Source organism: Rana temporaria, chromosome 13 (genome assembly GCF_905171775.1).
Source record: "Rana temporaria chromosome 13, aRanTem1.1, whole genome shotgun sequence".
NCBI classification, from domain to species: domain Eukaryota; kingdom Metazoa; phylum Chordata; class Amphibia; order Anura; family Ranidae; genus Rana; species Rana temporaria.
This window is the reverse complement of record NC_053501.1, coordinates 76,010,437-76,036,070: the sequence shown is the minus strand read 5'-3', so window position 1 is coordinate 76,036,070 and position 25,634 is coordinate 76,010,437. Positions and strand designations below refer to the sequence as shown.

The window sequence follows — 25,634 nt, the reverse complement described above, 5'->3', positions numbered from 1 at the left end:
ACTAAAATTTGCTTAATTGGGTTTTCATTATTTAGGACTTGAAAAACACATCATTATTTTGGTCAGATTTATGCAGAAATATTAAAAATTTCAAGAGTTCACAAACGTTAAAGTACCACTGTAATTAGTCTTACAATAGGAAACAGTCCCCCCCCCCAAATATACTTGCACTTTACAATAAAAAAAAACGATAATCTGTATAACCAATGGTTAGCTTAGATTACAACAGAATAAGGCATTCTACATTATTTATAAAAATAAAATTGTATTATGCAAGAAAGGATAAAACGATAAAATTATTTTCAGAAGCCAATAATTTGATTAATTTTCCTATAACTAAAAATAAAAAAGGAAGCACACAAATGTAAAAAATATGCAAACACTGCAGATTATACACTTGAAGTAAAACACTCACACGGTATTATCGGATCTTGCTTGACCTTCAAAATGCTGCAGCAGACATCTGCAGGATCAATTAGCATCATGTCCACAAGCATAGGGGAGCCGTGCGATCATCACTGCTGTACACTTTGTCCTGTCTCAGCTCCTGATGTAGAGTGGGAAAGCTCCTTACCAGGTGTGTTGAAGTAGAACGTGCAGCAAATTCAAGCGAATCTGAACAGTGTATCAGCAATGCTTCTGTATCCTTTCCAAAAAACATTTCTAAAATAAAAACAGAATAATGGAAATAAAAACAATTGTTTTGTATGCAAATACAGATTCGATGAAACAATTATAGAGGCCTATACAACACTGATATTATACATCAGAACAAATAAGATGTACATGCTTAACCACTTAACCCCCGGACCATATTGCTGGTCAAAGACCAGAGCACTTTTTGCGATTCGGCACTGCGTCGCTTTAACTGACAATTGCGCGGTCTTGCGACACGGCTCCCAAACAAAATTGGCGTCTTTTTCCCCCCCACATTTTTCGTTAAAAAAATAAAAAAATATAGCAATAAACGTTTATTGATTGGTTTGCGCAAAAGTTATAGTGTTTACAAAATAGGGGGTAGTTTTATGGCATTTTTATTAATGTTTTTTTTTTACTAGTAATGGCGGCGATCAGCGATTTTTTTTCGGTACTGTGACATTATGGCGGACACTTCGGACACTTATTTTTGGGACCATTGGCATTTTTATAGTGATCAGTGCTATGAAAATGCATTGGATTACTATAAAAATGCCACTGGCAGGGAAGGGGTTAACACTAGGGGGCGGGGAAGGGGTTAAGTATGTTCCCTGGGTGTGGCCTCACTAGGGGAAATTACTGATCGCTGTTCATACATTGTAGGCATTTCTCCCCCTGACAGGACCGGGAGCTGTGTGTTTACACACACAGCTCCAGATCCTCGCTCTGTAACGAGCAATCGCGGGTGCCGGCGGCAATCGCGCATGCCGGGCACCCGCACAGGAGTCAGGGACGAGCGGGGTTCGCGCACCCACCCGTACATTCCCTGGATAAGCATCTGGAAGGCTGAGGGCTGTACTCGGAAAGCCGCTGGCTCCGATAGGCACTTCTGCACAGCCAACCAGCTGCCGTTATTCAGGTGGCCGGCGCTCAAGGTCCGGCCATCTGAATAGACCAGCGGCCGGCAAGAATAACAGATTCATGCAATGCATGAATCTATGTTAGTTAAGCGGTGCGAGAGCCAGAGGGGGCGGCGCTCCAGCGCCCGCTATAGAAGAACCGCCACTGCGGTTATACACTAAAATGGCTGGCTTTAAAAGGGAAGGAGTGGGATAATTGGATGACAGAGTATTTGCAGGATTTTGGACAGACATTATATTGGCACATACAATCGTTTGAGAGATATATTAAGGAAGAAATAAATCCTTTTGGTCTTAGAGTTCAAATATGTCCAACTTTTGTAAACAGTAGATGCTGACTTCAAAAAAGAGTGTGAAAGAAATCTTAAACAAATGCTCCAAGGAGATAATGTTGTTATTGATATCAATATATAAAATACAAAATTAGTGATCCAGAGAAAGATCTAGATCAAATTTTACGCACTACTTCAAACCCTTAAAAAACTCAAACATCCTATACCAAGAAAGATAAAAATACTGATCATTTTTATAAAGGTATTCTTATGAAAAAAAGAAAAGAAAATAAGAGATACCGTATATACCCGAGTATAAGCCGAGTTTTCAGCCTTTTTTTTTAGGGCTGAAAATACCCCCCTCGGCTTATACTCGAGTCAGTGTACCTAAATTCTTGACAGGCGTCCATTTCTTTTTAAAGTCGCGGCTTCCTCCTGGCGTTCCGTTCCGCGATAGGCATTTGACACTGTGTTCCACCTATCACGGAGGTCCTCTCATCCTCGGACAGTTTCCCAGCAGACACTGTGTCACTGCCAATCACGGACATCCTCTTGTCCGAGGATGAAAGAATGTCCGTGATTGGGGGAACACAGTGTCTGCTGGGAAACTGAGTGAGAGGATAAAAGGACCTCCGTGATAGGCGGAACACAGTGTCAAATGCCTACCACAGAATGGAACGCCAGGAAAAAGCCGTGACTTTTAAAAAATGGACGCCCGTCAAAAATTCAGGTACTCGGGCACAGTGAGACTGCAATGGGCACAGTGAGGTATGGCACAGTGAGACTGCAATGGGCACAGTGAGGCATACAAATGGGCATTGTTGACCCCTTTTTCCGCTTACGGAAGCTGCTGCATTCTCACCCTAGGCTTATACTCGGGTCGGCTTATACTCGAGTATATACGGTAGATCACGGGTGTCAAACACAAGGCCCACAGGCCAAATCCGGCCCTCCAGGCCATTTAATGTGGCCCTCGCACCTCTCCTGCAGGAGAGCTCCAGACCTCCTCTGGTCCTGCTCCAGACCCTTACTTTCTGCTTTCAAGTAATGGATCCAGCTTCTTCCCAGCAGCATAAGGAAAGGGGGGTGCACTGTAATGTAAGGGAGAGTGGGGGACTCAACTTCTGATGGTGGGGTGGCTCTTGACATCTAATGTAAGGGGAGGGGATGTGCTGGACATCTAATCTTACAGATACAACCAGCTCATTTGTGGGCAATCATAATGCTGATGTGGCCCACGATGAAATCGAGTTTGACACCCCTGCGGTAGATCATTCTTCAGGGAAGGAAAAGTATACAAATAGCATTCGAGACAGAATAAACAAACATCATATGTCAATACCCCTAGGGGCAATGCTGCTAATGTTTCCCATTCTTTCTCCAGCATCTCTTTGGTTCAATCACAGTCCTCTTTTACACATAGAACCAATGGATGTTCCAAAAAGTTGGAACAGAACCAGCAGACAACACAAAGGGGTCATTTACTATAGTACTAATCTCGCTAAAACGGTATTCACTATAGCGCCGGTGGAAAAATACTCTCAAAACCAAATTTACTATAGCTCCCAGAAAACAAATAGCGCCCAAATCCTTACTCTTTTTTTGGACCATGACTATTGCACATGGAAATGTTTATAGCATGATATAATTGTCTAAATCAGGGATATGCAATTAGCGGACCTCCAGCTGTTGCAGAACTACAAGCCCCATAAGGCATAGCAAGACTCCGACAGCCACAAGCATGACACCCAGAGACAAAAGCATGATGGGACTTGTAGTTTTGCCACACCTGGAGGTCCGCTAATTGCATATCCCTGGTCTAAATGGTACTGAAATGTGCTGTACATTGTTTAACCACATCAGCCCCGGAGGATTTGGCTGCCTAATGACGAATCATTTTTTGCGATTCGGCACTGCGTCGCTTTATCTGACAATTGCACGGTCGTGCGACGTTGCACCACACCAAATTTACGTCCTTTTCCCCCACAAACAGAGCTTTCTTTTGGTGGCATTTGATCACATCTGCAGTTATTTTTTGCGCTATAAACAAAAAAAAAAAAAGCATAAATTTAAAAAAACAAAACAATATTTTTCACTTTTTGCTATAATAAATACCCCCCAAAAATATACAAGAAAAACGTTTTCCTCAGTTTGGGCGGATAGGTATTCTTCTACATATTTAAAAAAAAAAAATTGCAATAAGCATTTATTGATTGGTTTGCGCAAAAGTTATAGCGTCTACAAAATAGGGGATAGTTTTATGGCATTTTTATAGTTTTTTTACTAGTAATGGCGGCGATCATCGATTTTTATCGCGACTGCGACATTATAGTGGACACATCCTCGTTTAACCCCCTTGCTTAGCAACCAACTATGGATTGTGAAAATAAAAACTGCAAATCTTAATCAGCAGCATATGCTAACAATAGGCGAATGCCTAATAAGCAATGCCACAAGAGCATGGTTTTTACCATAATATTAATGCCTTAAATGCAAAACATTATTGTATAGAATGAAAATAATAAAACATTAGTAATTGTATTTTGTATGTATGATTGTGCTCAGCTCCGTAGCATAGTGGTATGCCCTGCTATCCTGGTTCAAGCCATGGGTTCGAATCCCACCGATGGCATTACCTCCTGAAAAAATGCATTGTACTTAGCAGCATAATTAGCCAAATAACATCATTTTGGTTTATTCCATAATTTTAACTCTTCAAATGCATGCAATGGTATGTAATTATTCAATAAGATTACGAGGTGGAATTCCAAAAATGCAGCCATTCAAAAATCAAACAAAAAAACGGCGTAGGGTCCCCCACCCAGTATATACCAGGCCCTTCGGGTCACAGTAAATGACCCATCTCTACCGAAAGCCGACGGTGGGCAATTCTATTTTACATGTCTCAAGCTTTCATCCGAAAAACCCCTATTGACCCAAATACCCTATAGACAATATTTAAGAACAAGGAGAAACTGCTTTGATGAAATATCTTTCCAAAAAGAAGCCAAAATTCTCCAAAAGAGACTTTTGGAGAGAGGCTATACAAAAACAGGTCTTAAGAAAGCATATAGAAGGTGTGGTGGAGATTTTTGAAATCCATATTTATAACAAGAAGCTTCAAGGGAACTCTCTAATTAAAAAGGACTCTCTTTGCTCTAAAAATACCATGCCCCGTTGGACACGTGTGTGTGTGTGTGTGTGTGTGTGTATAATATATATATATATATATATATATATATATATATATATATATAGATATAGATATAGATAGAGAGAGAGATGCGCGTGTATATATTATATATATATATATATATAGTTTTACAAGACTTTATTATTAAATGTGACTTAAATCTATCTTTCAATGACTCTATAGTTTCAGAACATGTTTAGAATACAATATACCCGGCTTTGGGATTTTAATCTGAACAAAAGCCTCCTATCTGACCATTTGTTTGCATAATGATGTTACTTTAAAGGAGGTGGGAGGTAACAAGGGAACAGGAAGAACTCCTAAAATGAGATCCTAAAATGGTAGCCGGTGTCCTGGCTTAAGTGAGCCCCTCACCCCCATTGCCTCAATGTAGCAGTTTTAGCATATGGAAAGGGGGGGGGGGGGTTTACAAGTGTGTAAATAACCCAATATACTGATCATTGGCCTCTCTATAAGCCTGATGATCTGATCTAAGGAGCATGGAGATGATGCAAGGTTTCTCTCTGTAAATGTACCTCCTTCATTTTCTTCATCTTTTCTGTAACTCTTCCTTTACTACAATTTGTCCTGATATACTGATGTGTCCATTGTAGCAATATTCCTATTTGTATCATTGGTAACATCTTTGTTTTAAGGTTGTATCATTTATGTTATAGTTGCGAATACATGTTTCTTTTCTTTTTAATTCTCATATAGACAAAAGGTTTTAATCACTTATTTTAGGTATCATTAAGTGTGTAAGCGAGGTAGGTATAAAGATCTCCACCTCAGATGGTGCCCCTTGTGTGAGGAAGTTTAACATTTGGGTGAAATGCGATTTCTTGTATGGTAGACAGAGTTGGTCTATACAGTCTTAATGCCAGAATGGCTAAGCGTTTTTTTTTATGCCTTTTGGTTTTTCACCTGTCTCCCATCTGAATACCTAATAAATTTCTCGGAACTTAACTTTTTACCTTTTGTCTATGCGAATACTTTGACAAGACTGATTTTGAATAATTATATATATTTGCGGCCTTCTGCAGGCCTATGCTTCCTTCTGTGATCTGGCGCCATCTTGTGGTGACCGTTGGCATGACAAGTAAACCAGCAATGTCAATAGAACTTCCCCTGTGTTTTCACTGCCACCTCTTCCCCTCTAATTAGAGCCCCCAAACATTATATATATTTTTTATTCAAACACCCTAGAGAATAAAATGGCGGTTGTTGCAATACTTTCTGTCACACCGTATTTGCACAGAGGTCTTACAAGCACACTTTTTTGAGAAAAAATACACTTTTTTTAATAAAAAAATAAGACATCAGTAAAGTTAGCCCATATTTTGAAAGATAATGTTACACCGGGTAAATTGATACCCAACATGTCACGCTTCAAAACTGCATCCGCTCGTGGAATAGCGACAAACTTTTACCCTTTAAAATCTCCATAGGCAGATTTAAAAAAAATTCTACAGGTTGCATGTTTTGAGTTACAGAGAAGGTCTAGGGCTAGAATTATTGCTCTCGCTCTACCAATCGCGGTGATGCCTCACATGTGTGGTTTGAATACCGTTTACATATGCGGGAGCTACTCACGTATGCGTTCTCTTCGGCGGGACGGAGCACGTTTTCTGGCTCCTAACTTTTTTAGCTGGATCCTAGATTCCAAGCAAATTTGTCAAACCCTGGCTTAGTCAGTTACCATATTATTTATAAAATAGCAGAACAAGTAAACACAACACATACAATCTCGGGAAGGGAAAAACGATCATGTCTACAGGATTCCCCACACATTTATAAATATCAATAACCCACATATATACACTAATCAGGACACTGAAAATGAATAGCAGAGTTTTTTTTTTCTCTTCCCCCCCCCTTCTCTCCCCCATGTACTTGTACCCCTCCCCCCTGTGTCGTCTTTGTGACCATTTTTCAGGGAAACAATCTTGAGGGATTGGACGGGTGGGGGACAGGGGACAAAGGGGGGGGGGGTGAAAAAAATGGAAATACAAGACTTTTCGCATTGTATATCTGAATGCTTGTGTTATGTGACCCAATGTTTAATGATAAAGAGAGGGACTATTATTAATAGAGAAGATGGGACCTGGATAGTATCCAGTAATAAACAAATTTACTGCTTAATCATGTTAAAAAATATTAGGCGATATGCAAAATCTTGATCAGCTGCAAATCGGACAACAGCGGCTCCGGACCTCCCCTAATAGGGATCTTACTACAAGTAAGAAAAACTCTAAAGAAGTCAATTATTTTTTTGTAGTGTGAAAGTAAGTTAGTGTTTTGTAAAAAAAATGTAATTACCGTATTTATTCGAGTATAACGCGCACACGTGTATAACGCGCACCCCTAATTTTCGATTAAAAATCGGTATAAAATCATTGTAATTGCCAAAAATCATTTATTGACAATGTATTGACCCCTGTATATCCAGCCATGTCCCCTGTATATCCAGCCATGTCCCCTGTATAACCAGCCATGTCCCCTGTATAACCAGCCATGTCCCCTGTATAACCAGCCATGTCCCCTGTATAACCAGCCATGTCCCCTGTATGTCCAGCCATGTCCCCTGTATGTCCAGCCATGTCCCCGTATGTCCAGCCATGTCCCCTGTATGTCCAGCCATGTCCCCTGTATATGCAGCCACCTACTGTTAATCACCACAGCGCAGGAACATTACAGACAGCGTTCGTTTGAACAGCTGTTTTCCCTGCCACGCATAGACACTCCCCCTTGCTCGCGATTGGACAGATCCGTCCAAGGGGGAGTGTCTACATGCGGCGGGGAAAACAGCTATTCAAACGAAAGCTGTCTGTAATGTTCCCCGCGCCACGGTGATTAACGTTGTAGCGGCGTTGGTGGCTGCGGTGGCGGCGGGGGGGTGCAAGGTGATACAAAAGGCTAGGTTTAAAGTGGAACGCCACTGCCACCCCATCCCAGTCCTCGTGTATAACGCGCACCCAAACTTTGATTTTTTTTTGGGGTATAAAATTTTGCGCGTTATACTCGAATAAATACGGTATTTTTTCTCTTCCTCTCTAGTTATGGATAAGGGGAAATGTTGTTCCTTTAATGCCAGAAGCCTAAATTCTCCCTCTAAAAACACAAATATTACATTTATTCCATAAACAAAAGATTATTTTTTTCCCCAAGAAACACACTTTCATTCAGATCACATCTCTAAAATAAATAATAGAAATTATCCAACATGGGTTCATGATTAATTTGTATACTCTAAATCACGAGGAGTATCTATTGCGATCCAAAAAGACATACCCCATCAAATAACACAAACCTGGAAGGGGAAAGATGGCAGGTTTTTAATTATAAAGGTCTTACTATATGGGGAAAATATTTACAATTATTAAAATGTATCAAATTATGAACAAATTAAGAATGAGATAAAAGCCAATGGATAAAGCAAATGGAACGATAATAATAGGAGATTTTAATTTCATAATGGATCCAAAGATTGGCACCACTGCAACCCAATCATATAGAAATAATAGCCAGTTAGAAGAATTTAAATATTTATTGCGAAAATACCAAATGATAGATATATGGAGGACTCAACATGAGACAAAAATTATTCAAATATACAGAATTCATGTCATAGAATAGAATACTTTTTTATTAATCAAACAGTTCTGATGATGACTCCCTCCACGGATATTGGCAATTTTCTCTGGTCAGATCATGCCCCGATCTATATGGCTTTAGAGGTAAGAGTGTATATCAAGTCAAGAGGGATATGGCGATTATCATTCAATCTGATTAAAAATAGGAAATGTGAAAAAGAAATCCGACAAACAATAACGGAATTTATACAGAATCATGAAACAGATGAAACTTCAATCCCCATACAATGGGAAACATTAAAATGTGTAGTACAGGGACAGTTCATCAAGCACGGAGAAAGAATAAAAAAGGAAAAAATAACCAAAAATATCCCAACTATTGAGAGAAATTTCGTTACTAGAAAATACTCATAAGCAAAGTTTTCATTTGGCGGAGGGAATGATATTAAAATGATAAAACTAAGGGAACTACAAACCTTGCTTGATGAACAGTCCCCGCAATGGAGGGATAACAAATAGAGCCAAACAATATGACTATGGAAATATAACTGGGAAAGTATTCGCTAGAATATTAAAACATCAACCCCTGACCTCTATAGTAAAAATCTTGAAGCCCACTGGGGAAATGACCTATGATCCTAAATAGAGGTCGACCGATATATCGGTCGGCCGATATATCGGCCGATATTTGGCCGTTTTTAAGATATCGGCATCGGCCGATTATTGTGAAAATTCGGCCGATTTTCGGGTGCTAAACTCTGCTGACCAGTGCCCCGCTCCACCTACAGCTACAGCAGCACGAGAAATCATTCACCCGCGCCGCTGATAGCCTGCGCCGGCCCCTATAGGAGAAGAGAAACAAGTTTCAGTAGAGCCGCCCAGCCCCGCCCCCCGACTTTGGCGGGCTATAGCAGAGGAAGAAAGCATCAGCAAGCATGTCACTAGCCCGAGCCGCTGCTGCCTGTGACTAGTAACTCCCCCCCTCCTCAGCAGGTGATCGTGGCCAGCACTACCTCCTCTTCCTTCCTGCATGGATGGAGGGTAAGTGAAAAAAGTAATGTGTTAGAAGAACACAGTGGACGAGTTTCTGCTAAGAGAACTGGTACAAACAGCTTCTGTCTGCAACATTCTTCTTTGAGGCATCCAAAAACCTCCCCCCCCCCCCTCTGCTTATCTCCAGAAAAATAAGGGGAGATGTTTAGTTGAGAAGAGGAGAATTTAGGAAAAGCTGATTTCAGCACAGCGAAGGCAGAGTACTCATAATGTAATGGGCTCACTGGAAGGATCAACAGATATTTTTCCTGTCCTTGTAGATTTTTTTACATTGAAAAAACATAATGAAATGTGCGTTTATTGCAGAAATGTACAACATATATGGTTTCTTCTTTGCCCAGACATCGCTTTAGTGCAATACCTTGGTGCCTGCCACACTTTTACCTGAAATTGTCTTTATACTGAATTGCCAAATGTGCCCCCTGTAGACTTTAATCTGCTTTGATGGGACACCTGGCTAAGACTGACAAGCTGCCATTGAGTTGCATTGTGAAAATGGATGAGGATGACTCTGGGTGGATATGAGCCTCTTCACAATGTAACTCATCCTCATCCATTTTCACAATGCAACTCAATCATCTTCATCCCCGCCACAATGTATCCCCCCACCCATGGCCAGCTCTATCCATCCATCCATCCCCCCTCCACAACGCATCCCCCACCCACGGCCAGCACCATCCATCCATCCCACACTCAGCACCATCCACCCCCCTCCACAACGCATCCCCCACCCATGGCCAGCTCCATCCATCGCCCTCCACAATGCACCCCCCACCCACCGCCAGCACCATCCATCCATCCACCCGCCTCCACAACACATCCCCCACCCATGGCCAGCTCCATCCATCCCCCTCCACAACGTATCCCCCACCCATGGCCAGCTCCATCCATCCATCCCCCCCTCCACGACGCATCCCCCACCCATGGCCAGCTCCATCCATCCATCCCCCCCTCCACAACGCATCCCCCACCCATGGCCAGCTCCATCCATCCATCCCCCCTCCACAACGCATCCCCCCACCCATGGTCAGCTCCATCCATCCATCCATCCCCCCTCCACAACGCATCCCCCCACCCATGGCCAGCTCCATCCATCCCCCCTCCACAACGCATCCCCACCCATGGCCAGCTCCATCCATCCCCCTCCACAACGCACCCCCCACCCATGGCCAGCTCCATCCATCCCCCTCCACAACGCACCCCCCACCCATGGCCAGCTCCATCCATCCCCCCTCCAACACATCCCCCACCCACGCCCAGCACCATCCATCCCCCCCTCCACAACGCACCCCCCACCCATGGCCAGCTCCATCCATCCCCCTCCACAACGCACCCCCCACCAATGGCCAGCTCCATCCATCCCCCCTCCAACACATCCCCCACCCACGCCCAGCACCATCCACCCCCCCCCCTCCACAATGCATCCCAATCCAAAAATCGGCCCAAAATATCGGCCGTAAAAATCGGCATCACATATCGGCCATAGGCCGCCCCGATTTCTAAATATCGGCATCGGCATCGGCCAGAGAAAAATCCAAATCGGTCTACCTCTAATCCTAAAGAAATATCTGAAACATTTCATACATATTACTCTAAGTTATATAATATAAAAAGACAACAAGAAAAGGAAGGAAGGGAGGAAAATTTTGAAGAAATACGGCAGTATATCAAGGAAACAGCATTATCTACTTTTTCTAAAGAAACAATAGAAGATCTGGAAAGAGAAATCTCACTAGAAGAGATACAACAAGCCATATCGGCACTGGTCCCGGGCAAAAGCCCAGGCCCAGATGGATATACGCCAAGATTCTATAAAACATTCCAAGATATAATTACACCTAGCTTAAAAAGACATATAATGCCATTTCGACATTTCAAACCTTTACACCAAAGTATGGAAGCACATATCACATACATTACGTAGTAATTACCGTCCAATTTCCCTTACTAATATAGATATACGATTATATTCTAAAATTATTGCCAACAGAGTAACACCTATTTTGCCTAAACATATAAACTTATATCAAACAGGATTTACTAAAAGGTAGAGAGGAGAGATAACATAATAAAAACTTGTATATTGATGGAGTATGCCCAAAAGAACTGTCATCCCAGCATGTCTTCTATCAATATATGCTGAGAAAGCATTTGATAGGACGGGATGGCGGTTTCTGGAAGAAACTCTAACTCAAACAGGGATGGGACCTAAGATACCGAGTAGGATCATGGAGTCCTAGAGCAAAAGGAAGAACAAATGAAATGTATTCCGAATACATAGAGATCTCAAATTGTACTTGACAGGGATGTCTCTTATCTCCACTATTATATGTAGTGGTGATGGAATATCTCACTGCAGCTATACGGGAGAATAAGAATATCCAGGAGATAAATATTAAAAGGAAAATAATATAAGATGGGAGTATATGCAGATGATTTGTTAATATATATTACTAACCCAATTATATCAATACCAAACTTAATATAGGAACAAACATTTTGGAACATTATGTAATTTTAAAGTGAATTATGACAAATCAGAAATGTTAAATATCATTAAACAGAAAAGCTACAGACACTTCTTCAAAAAGATTTTTCTTTCAAATGGAAAAAAAAGAGGCAATGAAGTATTTGGGGATATATATCCCAACCAATTTGAATAAGCTACAAGAAATTAATTATGCCGCAATAACAAGAGAAACTACAAAATTGTTTCAAAATTATGATGACATAAATCACTCATGGATGGGTAGAATTAATGTAGTGAAAATGGATATACTACCAAAACTCAGGTCTTGACAAAATTGTTTGGAATCTAGGAGCCAGCTAAAAAAGTTAGGAGCCAGGAACGCGCGCGTCCTACCGAGCTCATGCAGAAGAAAACTCATAAGTGAGTAGCGCCTGCATATGAAAGCGGTGTTCAAACCACACATGTGAGGTATCGCCACGATTGGTAGAGCGAAAGCAATAATTCTAGCCCTAGACTTCCTCTGTAACTCAAAACATGCAACCTGTAGATTTTTTTAAACGTCGCCTATAGAGATTTTAAAAAGGTAAAAGTTTGTCGCCATTCCACGAGCGGACGCAATTTTGAAGCATGACATGTTGGGTATCAATTTACTCAACGTAACTTTATATTTCACAATATTAAAAAAAAATTGGGCTAACTTTACAGTCCTGTCTTTTAATAAAAAAAAGTGTAATTTTTCCCAAAAAAGTGCGCTTGTAAGACCACTGCGCAAATACAGTGTGACAAAGTATTGCAACGATCGCCATTTTATTCTCTAGGGTGTCATGCCAGTAATGTTGGAAACCATCAGGACCATCAAGGTAAAAAAAATTCTCATCAGAGAATAAAACTTTCTCCCACCTTTGAATGTCCCATGTTTGGTGCTCTTTTGCAAAGTACAAACGAGCAGTTCTGTGGCGTTCAAGGAGACAAGGTTTTTGAAGAAGTTTTTTGTTTTTTGAAGCCCTTCAGTTTCAGATGCCGTCTGATGGTTATGGGGCTGCAGTCAGCACCAGTAAGGGCCTTAATTTGGGTCGAGGATCATCCAGTGTCTTGATGAGAGACCCTGCTTATGCAGTTCAGCAACCCGACCACGTTCAAAAAGGGAGAGTTTTTTTGCCTTTGCCATCACAACGTGTAACTACCTGACAGAAAATGACAATGGATCCACATCTTTGCACAGATTTGGCCTTTTAAAGGCATGTGGTCCTAAACTTTTGATCAGCTGAAAAACAGCCTGTTTCAGTTTAATCGTTATTTTCAATTAATTGAATGCTCAAAAAATGTTTTGTCTCACTCTCATTACTGTTAAGAAACCTTTCCGCATTTGGAGGTGAAATCTCTTTTCCTCTAGATGTAAAGAGTGCCCCCTTGTCCTTTGTGTTGACCGTAAAGTGAATAACACCAAGGTCACTATATGGACCCCCTATATATTTGTACATGTTGATTATATCCCCCATTAAAGTGGTAGTAAACTCTGTACTACCACTTTTACCTACAGGTAAGCCTATAATAAGGCTTACCTGTAGGTAAAAAGAAGATCTCCTAAACCTGTACGGTTTAGGAGATATTCCCCTCGCATTGAGCCGCTGACTGCATCAGGGCATGCGCAGCAGGGATCCTCGGCTAAAGGCCCCAGCAGCCGCCGGACCTTGCCGGAAAGAAGTCTCCTGTGCACATGCACATGAGCGGCGACATCGCCGCTCTAGCCACTCACAGCGCTGGAGCGGCGATACCCGGAAGACACGCCAAGACAAGATGACATCTCCCTCGGTGTGGACCAGGCAAGTTCCCCACGCCTCGTTCCAATGCGGTGCTCATTATGCCTTTTGCCTTTCAGGTATGTAAAAAAAAAAAAAAAAGCAACTGCAGGTTTACTACCACTTTAATCTCCTCTTCTCAAGAGTGAATAAATTCAGTTCCTCTAATCTTTCCTCATAGCTGAGCTCCTGCATGCCTCTTATCAGTTTGGTTGCCCTTCTCTGCACATTCTCCAGTTCCCCAATATCCCTTTTTGAGAACTGGGGCCCAAAACTGAACTGCATATTCCTGATGAGGTCTTACTAATGATTTGTACAGGGGCAACAAAATTATATCTCTCTCTGGAGTCCATATGTCTCTTAATACAAGAAAGAACTTTGCTCACTTTGGAAACCGCAGCTTGGCATTGCATGCCATTATTGAGCTTATGCTCTACCAAAACCCCCAGATCCTTCACTACAGATTCCCCCAGTTGTACTCCCCCTAGTATGTATGATACATGCATATTCTTAGCCCCCAAGTGCATAACTTTACATTCATCAACATTAAACCTCATCTGTCACAGTCGCCCAATTAGACAGAGCATTGAGGCCTCGTACACACGACCGAGGAACTCGACGGGCGAAACACATCGTTTTGCTCGTCGAGTTTCTTGTTAGGCTGTCGAGGAACTCGTCGAGCCAATTTTCTCCATTCCCGTTGAGGAAAAAGAGAACATGCTCTCTTTTTGGCTCGTCGAGTCCCTCCACAGTTTCCTCGTCGAAAAATGTACACACGACCGGTTTCCTCGGCAAAAACAAAATCCCAGCAAGTTTCTTGCTGTTTTTTGACGAGAAACTTGGTCGTGTGTACGAGGCCTCAGGTCGGCTTGTAAATTGGAGACATCCTGTAAGGACGTTCCACTGCATACCTTGGTGTCACCTGCAAAGACAGAAATTTTACTTTTGATCTCAGACCCAATATCATTTATAAAGATATTAAAAAGTAAGGGTCCCAAGCCTTTAACTCTTTAACCAAAGACAAGCCAATACCACAAGATTTCCTTTCTGCGCATATTGCGGTCATCCCAAAACCCGACAGACACTACAGCATGTTCTAGCTACAGGCCTACCTCTCTATTAAATATTGACCTGAAGTTGCTGGCTAAAATTTTGGCAAATAGACTTAGACTGCTTCTGACCAGTGTAATAGGCCCTGAACAGATTGGCTTTATGCCAGGGAGAGAAGCAAAAGGACATCATAAAGGCACTCCTCCTTACTCAGGCATCCTGCTCCTGGCACATCGAGAGCCTTCTCCTGTCCACGGATGCGGAGAAGGCTTTCGATAGGGTGGAATGGGACTTTATGTTTGCGACCTGCACACACATAGGCCAAAGCTCTCACATGATGGCGTGGATTACGATGCTATACCGACAACCCTTAGATAGGATAAAAATTAACGGGTCATTGTCAGATAAAGTAGAAATACGGAACGGTACGCGGCAGGACTGCCCTCTCTCCCTGTTACTATTTATCCTCTCTTTGGAAACATTTATCCGTATGATCAATAAAGACATTTCAGTGCAAGGGAGTTCCATACAAGACAGGGTTTACAAGACGGCAGCGTACGCAGATGACCTCCTATTCTTCGTGACAAACCTGCACATTACAATTCCCAATCTCTTGAAAGCCTTTTCCCATTATGGTTATCTCTCTAACCTCAAAATAAACTTAACAAAATCAGAAGCCATAAATGTTAACTTATCCCCTTCCAACCTAGCTAGAACCCAGGCTAATTGTCCCTTTAGATGGGACGGGAAAGCTCTAAAATACCTAGGTATTTAGTTAACACCCAACCTGTCGTCACTTTATGAGGCGAATTTCCCACCACTACTTCAAAAAAAATAGAAGGGGACCTAAAACTATGGAACGCTGGCTATTTCTCGTGGTTTGGGAGGGCAGCCATCTTGAAGATGGTGATACTTCCCAGACTTCTGTATCTTCTAAGGGCTCTGCCGATCACATTACCTAATACGTTTTTCCAAAAACTGCTAACTGCCCTCCTGACTTTTCTTTGGGCTCATAAAAAGGCCAGGATTAAATTCACACTCTTGACTAGACCTAAGGAGGGATGGGGTTGCCAGACTTCAGGAAGTATTATTCAGCAGTGCATCTCACAAGAGTGATAGATTGGCACTGCCATGGAAGGACTAAAGATTGATTAGCATTAGAGGACAGTTTGGGCCCTCATCCCCTTCTTTTCTCACCCTGGAACCCAGGATTACAAAAACATTTATTTGTTAAAACAACAACCATTAATGGCTAATACCCTGGCTATCTGTATGGGATTGGCCAAATACCCCACTCTCTTTCCTCTATTGAGCCCCCTCACACCTCTTTCAGATTACCCAGACTTTCTGCCGGGTATCGGTAATCAATTGCTACGTCGTTCCCCCTCCAACAAAACACTACAAACAGGTGACTGCTTTCAGAATGGGAAGCTCATGGACTATCAGACGCTTAAAAGAGTGAGTGAACAATCCAATTTACCACTCTGGACATACTTACAAATTCGTAGCTACGTGAGCAATAAAACAAAACAAAATTATTTCTCCAGACAACTGACTGATTTTTAAATGGTCTGCGCTAAGGGTGATCAATTGCAAAAAGCTACCTCCATCTCCTATAAGTGGCTTCAAAATTCTTTCCCCCGAGGAAGAGGATAGATTTCGAAAACGCTGGTCCAAAGCCTTAGAACTAACTTTCTCTGATAAGCAATGCTTGTATTCTTGCACATAAATGCTCCATCAGCACTAAGACACAGGAAATGTCCTATAAACGGCTTACCGACTGGTATATCACACCGGCTAAGCTACATTCCTGGTATGCCCAGATCCCCAATGCCTGTTGGAGATGTGGAGGGGACGCGAGCATGTTGATACACATCTGGTGGCACTGCCCCCACCTGGTTGCGTATTGGCATCAGGTTAGAGACCCAATTAAATCAATTACAGAAACCAGTCTAGTACTGCATGCCGCATATTGCACATCTCCTCTTTCTCACTGAAACAGTACAAGAATTAGCTAACTAAACATATGTTAAATGCAGCCAAGATGTTGATCCCAATTCACTGGAAAACTACACGAGTACCCACCATCGCACAGTAGCTGGCAAAGATTTCAGAAATATGTGAAATGGAAGACACTCTCGCCCAGGCCTCCGATAGTGTAGACAAGTTCCATAAGACATGGACACCCTGGTTTGAATTTCGTTATTCGTAAACCTTCAAGATCCTTCTAAAACCTGAATTATTGTATCTTCAGATAAGTGTCACATAGCTAGGCACAATGTTTTATGAATAGTCTAAACAAGTGGCATTACCCTTCCCCAATATCCTCTCTTGATCCTTTAATTACTGATACCCTTTCTTGTCTCTTTACTCTGGTAGGCTTAAGTATAGTGGTGTAGATTTCTTTAAGTCAGGGTTTGACAAATTTGCTTGGAATCTAGGAGTCAGCTAAAAAAGTTAGGAGCCAGAAAACGCGCCCCGTCCCACCAAGCTTGCGCGCAGCAGTGAATACATATGTGACTAGCGGCCGCATATATAAACGGTATTCAAACCACACATGTGAGGTATCACCGCGATCGTTCGAGCTAGAGCAATAATTCTAGCCCTAGACCTCCTCTGTAACTCAAAACATGCAACCTGTAGAATTTTTTAAACGTCGCCTATGGAGATTTTAAAGGGTTTGTCGCCATTACACGAGCGGACGCAATTTTGAAGTGTGACATGTTGGGTATTAATTTACTCTGCATAACATTATCTTTCACAATAAGAAAAAAAAAAAAAAAAAAAAAAAATGGGCTAACTTTACTGTTGTCTTATTTTTTAATAAAAAAAAAAGTGTATTTTCCCCCCAAAAAAGAGCGCTTGTAAGATTGCTGCGCAAATACGGTGTGACAGAAAGCATTGCAATGACCGCCATTTTATTCTCTATGGTGTTTGAATAAAATGTGTGTGTGTATATATATATATATAATATGTTTGGGGGTTCTAATTAGAGGGAAGGAGATGGCAGTGAAAAAAATAGAACTGTTTTACTTGTAATGCCAAACGGCCACCACAAGATGGCGCCAGATCACAGAAGGCCTGCAGGCGGCCGCAAAGCCATGGCCTCAATTGCCGGCGGGTGCGCACGGAGACACAGGCTGTAAGGCCCCCCATGTTCATGTTTATTTAACAGCACCACAGAAACCTGAAAAGTAAAGTGTGCACCTGTGCTTCATAGTTATCAGCCTACTGCCATATGTTAAAATGACAGGAATATGGTTAGCATTACATTGAGTGTTATTAGGCTGGGTTTACATTGGCCAAAGCTCTGAAAAGTGATCCTCGGATCACTTTACAGAGTGCAGCCAAGTGGCTGCGGTAAGTTATTCAGGAGGCCAAATGACAGTTTATAATGGTGCTTATGCACCACAACCACAAGCCAAGTGTTTGGCTCACAGTTGTGGCGCAGTCCTATTGACTTGAATGGCTGAGTTTGATAGTCAAATTCGAAATGCCACTGTAAATTTTTCGTTGATGCGACGCAAAGTGCCACAGCATGTAAGCAGCCTCGTCTAGCTGTATTTTAGACTTGGATGTGTGGCGAAGGGGCAGTAGAAGTGGGGTTCAGCCACCTGTTTTTAATGTCCCATGATCATCTATGTGAAAGCGGCCTTTTTAAAGGGGTACAATTATTTGTCTGCAATGACTGAACCTTGTAAGACCAGTAGGTGATCATGCATTTTGTGTTTTATACACTCCTGACCCCTGTGCGTTACGTATTACCTGACTTCTGTACATTACACATTCCTGCACCTTACCCCCTCATGACCCTGTACTTTGTACATTACATACTTCTGATCCCTGCACTTTGTACATAGGCTTAGGTGTTAAGCCTCTCCCACTGTTAACACAACAACCACATGCAATCTCAGAATTCTCCAAGAGTGATCCCTGCCAGGTAGTCTGTAAATAAATTGTAAGACTCCTTTCACACTGAGCCGCCCATAGTGTCGGCGGTAAAATGCCGCCAATTTTACCGCCGACGTTATGGGCGTATTTACGGTGCATTTTGGCCGCTAGCGCTGGGGAATTTAACCCCTTCTAGCGGCCGAGAAAGGGTTAAAACCGCTGAAGCAGCACATTGCAGGCGGTATAGCCGCGCTGTCCCATTGATTTCAATGAGCAGCAGCGGTGGAGGAGCTGTATACACACCGCTCCTTAGATGCGGCTAGCAGGACTTTTTTTACCGCCCTCAGGCTTTCACACTGGAGACAATAGAGCAGCACTTTAAGACCCCTTTAACACCAGGTTTTTCAGGCGGTACAGCGCTAAAAATAGCGCTGCTATACCGCCTGAAAAACTCCCTCACTGCCTATTCAATGTGAAAGCCCGAGGGCTTTCACACTGAGGCGATGCGCTGGCGGGAGAGAAAAAAATCTCCTGTCAGCAGCATCTTTGGAGCGGTGAGAGGAGCGGCATGTATATCGCTCCTTCCCATTGAAAACAATGGGAAACCGCGGCAATACCGCCCGCAATGCGCCTCTGTAGAGGCCCGCAATGCACGGAGGAATACAACGGCGGGAATACATGGAGGTATACAACGGCGGGAATACACTATATAGCGGTGATTGGTGCCTGTATAGAGGCGCATTGCGGGCGGTATTAACCCTTTATCGGCCGCTAGCGGGGGTCAATACCGCGCTGCTAGCGGCCGAATCCCACGGCAAATCCGACGTTATAGCGATGCTATCTTTAGCGGCGCTATACCGCCCCAGTCTGAAAGGGGGCCTTAGGGCGGATTGCAGGCGCTATTTTTAACGCTATATCACCTGCAATACGCTCCAGTGTGAAAGGGGTCTTAAGGCGGCCCTGCTGAACAGACAGAGTGGAGGGAGAGGAGAACTCCGATTCACTGCATTAGTCGGCAGCCACCCACTGATGAGGAGAAAGTGGGGGAGGCAGTTTGAGAAAGTAGAGGTTATTAATGGGCTTGCAGGAACTGAGCCATGTGGCAGGACAGTAGAAATTTGGGTGGGGAGAGAGGACTGTGTACAAAACTAGGTGAAACATGGAGTGTGAGCCAGGGAAAGAGCAGTGCAGGGAAACACATATCAACTAGAAGCAACAACGGAGCCTGTGGACAAACAGACAAAGCAGTCCTGTCTATACAGAGTTCGGACATCCCAATTAGCCAGCAGCTCTGTCCAAAAAAAGGGCGCCCCTCTAAAGAGGCTGACAGACTTTCCATGTTTCCATTACTTCACTGACAGAGGTGCCTGCTGAGGGCGCTCTATAAACTGTGTGTAGCGTCAGTCCCCCTCAGATCTAAAGCGACTGCATTTCCAAGGGTACTTGCAGTGCAAAGTGGATTTGCCTTTAGTAAATTAACCCCAGTGTGTTCTGGAAGTAGGATGGAGACTTCCCATTATGCTCTCAGCAACAAAACTCAGCTGCGTTGAGTGCTCAGCCATTCATATTGTAACAAACACAAAGCTTCCTCTGATTGGCGAAGGTGGGTGTCACAATTTCCACCTCTGCTAATCAGAGGAAGCTTTGTATCTGTTGATAAAATACAAGGTGTCCTGTGAATGGCTGAGCACATAACCCGACTGGATGGACTTGTTCCTTTTTTCAACCTGACTAACAATGTAACGATGTTGTTGTGAGAGCATCTGACAGGAAATCGCCATTCTGCTGCTGGAACACAGCACTGTATCCTTTATGTAGCCCATTCTGCATACAGTTTACCAATCTCTGACAGCAAGCACATCTATTAGTAAGGCCCCTTTCACACTGGGGCGGTGGGTGCGTCGGCGGTAAACCTCCGCTATTTTTAGCGGCACCTTGCTGTCAATTTTGTGGCGCTATTCGGCCGCTTTTACCCCCACTAGCGGCTGAGAAAGGGTTAAAACCACCACGCCGCAGTGCCCATTGAGCAGTGGAGGAGCGGTGTACACACCGCTCCAAAGATTCGGCTGGCATGACTTTTTTTTTTACCGTCCTGCTAGCGCACAGCTCCAGTGTGAAAGCCCTCGAGGCATTATAGTGCCTGCAAAGCGCCTCAGTGTGAGAGGTTTATAAAGTGGTTGTAAACCCTCTGTGACTACTTTCACCTACAGATAAGACTAGATTACGGCTTACCTGTAGGTGTTTGAAAAGTCTCCTAAACCTCCACGGTTTAGGAGATACTTACCAAAAAGAATGTACCGCTGTCTGCGGTCATAGACAATGGCGCAGGTGCACTGAGCATGCCGGGTCTTGAATGGGATCTGCTGGTCCCGCACGCATGCGCGGGATGACAACATCGCCGCTCCGGCCAGTCACAGTGCCCGAAGGCACTCAGAGGAGACTCGGTGGTCGAGGAGGGGAACGAGGAGCGCTTCGATCTCAGGTAAGTCATTCATAATGAGCTAGTATGCTATGCATACTAGCTCATTATGCCTTTCTCTTGCAGTGTTGTTGTTTTTTGGAAAGTTTCTAGGAGGGTTTACTTCCTCTTTAAGGAAATAGTTTATTTATGTCCCACCGTGTCAGGCACCAATTATTGTCCTCTTTGTACCCAAGGGTGCACTCTTCTATGGCCCTGTCCCTTACTGTACCCACATGATCTTAGATTCTCCTGTACTCTGATATCACCCATATTTATGGCCTCCTCCCTATTGGCTCAGTATATTGTATCAATGCTCCTGACCGATCTAGTCATGGACGTTCAGTGATCTAGTCATGGACAGTTCAGTGATCTTGCGGTGGAACCTTTGGCGATCTACCAATTAACGGTTGAGCGATCCAATGATGGAGCCTTCAGTGATCTAGTGATGGAGCCTTCAGTGATCTAGTGATGGAGCCTTCAGTGATCTAGTGATGGAGCCTTCAGTGATCTAGTGATGGAGCCTTCAGTGATCTAGTGATGGAGCCTTCAGTGATCTAGTGATGGAGCCTTCAGTGATCTAGTGATGGAGCCTTCAGTGATCTAGTGATGGAACCCTCAGTGGTCTAGTGATGGAGCCCTCAGTGATCTAGTGATGGAGCCCTCAGTGATCTAGTGATGGAGCCCTCAGTGATCTAGTGATGGAACTTTCAGTGATCTAGTGATAGAGCATTCAGTGATCTAGTGATAGAGCATTCAGTGATCTAGTGATGGAACCCTCAGTGATCTAGTGATGGAACCCTCAGTGATCTAGTGATGGAACCCTCAGTGATCTAGTGATGGAACCCTCAGTGATCTAGTGATGGAACCCTCAGTGATCTAGTGATGGAACCCTCAGTGATCTAGTGATGGAACCCTCAGTGATCTAGTGATGGAACCCTCAGTGATCTAGTGATGGAACCCTCAGTGATCTAGTGATGGAACCCTCAGTGATCTAGTGATGGAACCCTCAGTGATCTAGTGATGGAACCTTCAGTGATCTAGTGATGGAACCCTCAGTGATCTAGTGATGGAACCCTCAGTGATCTAGTGATGGAACCCTCAGTGATGTAGTGATGGAATATTCAGTGATCTCGTGATGGGACCTTCAGTGATCTAGTGATGGAACATTCAGTGATGTAGTGATGGAGCCTCCAGTGATGGAACCTTCAGTCAGTGATCTAGTGATAGAACATTCAGTGATCTAGTGATGGAACCCTCAGTGATGTAGTGATAGAACATTCAGTGATCTAGTGATGGAGCCTCCAGTGATCTAGTGATGGAACCCTCAGTGATGTAGTGATGGAACCCTCAGTGATGTAGTGATGGAATATTCAGTGATCTAGTGATGGAACCCTCAGTGATCTAGTGATAGAACATTCAGTGATCTAGTGATGGAGCCTTCAGTGATCTAGTGATGGAACCCTTCAGTGATCTAGTGATGGAAACCTCAGTGATCTAGTGATGGAACCTTCAGTGATCTAGTGATGGAACCTTCAGTGATCTAGTGATGGAACCTTCAGTGATCTAGTGATGGAACCTTCAGTGATCTAGTGATGGAACCTTCAGTGATCTAGTGATGGAACCCTTCAGTGATCTAGTGATGGAAACCTCAGTGATGTAGTGCTGGAACCTTCAGTGATCTAGTGATGGAGCCTCCAGTGATCTAGTGATGGAGCCCTCAGTGATGTAGTGATGGAATATTCAGTGATCTAGTGATGGAACCTTCAGTGATGTAGTGATAGAACATTCAGTGATCTAGTGATGGAACCCTCAGTGATGTAGGAATCTAGAAGGTAGGTACACTTACCACATACAGCTCGGACAGGAGATGACACTTCTAGTGCTCCCAGTGGCCTGATTGGTTAATCTGCATGCAGTAAATGATCCTTCAGCTCCGGAGGTAGCCAATCGGAGAGTTTATGAGAGGAGGGACTGGCGATGTGCAGACTCGGGTCAGTGGCCATGTTATGACAAGGCCAGCGTACGGTGATATGGACAGAGAAATGATCTCTATGTACGGTGGAGATGGAGAAGTTCTGCTCCGTGATGATCAGGGAGCGCAAAGGGCTGCCCGGCCATCTAACCCGATGTTGACATACTAAGCCCAATATACACGAGTCATGTTCTCTGATCTCCGGAGATCACACAGCGATCTCCGAGATCATAACAATGAGCCGCGCATTCTCCGCCGCTTCCCTCTACACTGCACCGCAATCAGCGGAAGTGTTCCTCATGCGTCATCCGGGTCACTACGGAAATAGCGTAGATCCTCCGCATTCCACCGAGAGTCCTGCGTTGAGATTTGTGCATTATATACGTCACTCTAGTCATCTGTACATGTGAGGGATCAGTCTGTGTTCATCACGTTCTCATAGATGACAAAAGACCTGAGTACAGTAACCGCATCCACACACAATGGATGTGCACAATATGGATGACAGAAATGTACACTTCATCCGTGATACGTTCCCTGTTCATTAACCACTTCAGCCCCAGAGGATTTGGCTGCCAAATGACCTGGCCACTTTTTGCGAATTCGGCACTGCGTCGTTTTAACTGACAATTGCGCGGTCGTGTGACGTGGCTCTCAAACAAAATTGACGTCCTTTTTTCCCCACAAATAGAGCTTTCTTTTGGTGGTATTTGCGCTATAAACAAAAATAGAGCGACAATCCCCCCCCCCCCCCAAAACATATAAAAAAACACATTTTCTCCTCAGTTAAACTTTAGGCCGATACGTATTCTTCCACATATTTTTGGTAAGAAATGGATTTATAATATACTCATGGGATCAAATAATATTATTTATGTTTTGACGCGTGCTAAAGATTATTATGAATTTGAATTATACTTGGGGGAAGTCTGGAGTTAGACAAATAGGGATAATTACTCGACCTCCGATGGATCGATTTACAGAAACAGGGGTTGGCTTCTTTATTTTTGTTTTCTTTACCTCTGTCTATAGAGTGATCACTTATTTTGAACCTAAGTATTGTTAGGATAAAATGTACTACTAAAGTATGTATTTATGTATCACAATGTAATGATATTTTTTTGATGTATAATATCTGATGTACTATCTACTTTTCGAAATAAAATTAAACTTGATTGAATAAAAAAGAAATGGATTTATAAATGGATAATCTGCACGTAGGTAGGTTACAATAAGGTTGCAGCCCCCTCTAAAAAAAAACTCCCTAGGGAGGTTCTGAAGTGGTAAGGTGTAAGTTGGGGGTGGTGGGGCTACCTGAGATCTGATGGGTAACCAAGTAGGTCTAGAACAATAAATAACAGACTAAGATATACAAGGCACATGTGACTCCAATTGTGAAAAAAGGTGCACTTCCCCATCAGGAAGTTGATTCATTTATATGAGGCAATGTTCAAGAAGTATCTCCAAACAGTTCCAGATTGAGGTGGTGCTACATCACAGCATATAGTAGGTGACTTCCTTGCTCCCCCTCAGGTGTCCCCACCCACCACATCCTATAACCCCTACTGGGGTATTTTGCATATATGATCAGGTCCTGATTCCTGAATGTCTCCATACGGTGGGTCCTTGTATACAGTAGGGAAGTAGTCACTTCACACTCCACTCAGTATCCAATAGAAATAAGCAGTGGCTGATGGCACTAAACGTTCCTCATGTGGATTTCATGTGTAATTTCCCCGGGTGAAATACTGTCTATTTTCCCCACTGGTACTGCCTATAAAAGTACCAGTACCAGCCGTTCTACTCTAATAAAGTAGAACGGCAAGTGGCTAGTGAAGGGGGAGAGGGGGCTTGGGTGGCTCGGTGGTGCGGGCATTGTCCCACCGCTATGGGAGAGACCTGTCAAAGTGGGCCAGTCTGGATGAAGTCCAGGGCCAAATTTTTGTCCCAGTCCAGCCCTGGCAGTTTGTATAGCAAGTCTGGGTTTCACGGAGTGCGCGCCAGCTGCGTTTCTACCAATGCTCTAGAATCCAGAAGTGACGTAGTGTGCGTGGCTCCGCCTTAGGCGTTTCGTCATGGACGGTCCGCCTCACTCTGGAACTGTTTTTCATCTCACACATATACTTTAGCACATTTACTTACGATTTGGCGCACTCACATCATTGCGTTTATTTGACCATATGACCTAATAATCTCTTTTGGAGATTTCTGCTGCAGTTTTGACACTGAGCTGGAGGTTTACTATATCACTTGTCACTGTTAGCACTTTATTATTTAGCCTAAATTCACATTTTCAGGAATATATTGTGACTTCGTGGCCTGCT

At 43.3% G+C, this 25,634-nt stretch overlaps 1 long non-coding RNA gene across 2 annotated transcripts in view; it reads right to left on the bottom strand.

Moving 5' to 3' along the window:
• Positions 1-23,681, bottom strand: part of LOC120920187 — a 57,004-nt gene extending 33,323 nt beyond the window's left edge. The window contains exons 1-2 of one of the 2 annotated variants that reach the window (XR_005744693.1): positions 23,185-23,681; positions 416-663 (exon numbers count right to left, since the gene is read on the bottom strand). This is a non-coding gene — a long non-coding RNA (uncharacterized LOC120920187). The remainder of the gene's footprint in view (positions 1-415; positions 664-23,184) is intronic. The other variant, XR_005744694.1, reaches the window with a different exon arrangement.
• Between the last annotated feature and the right edge of the window lie 1,953 nt (positions 23,682-25,634).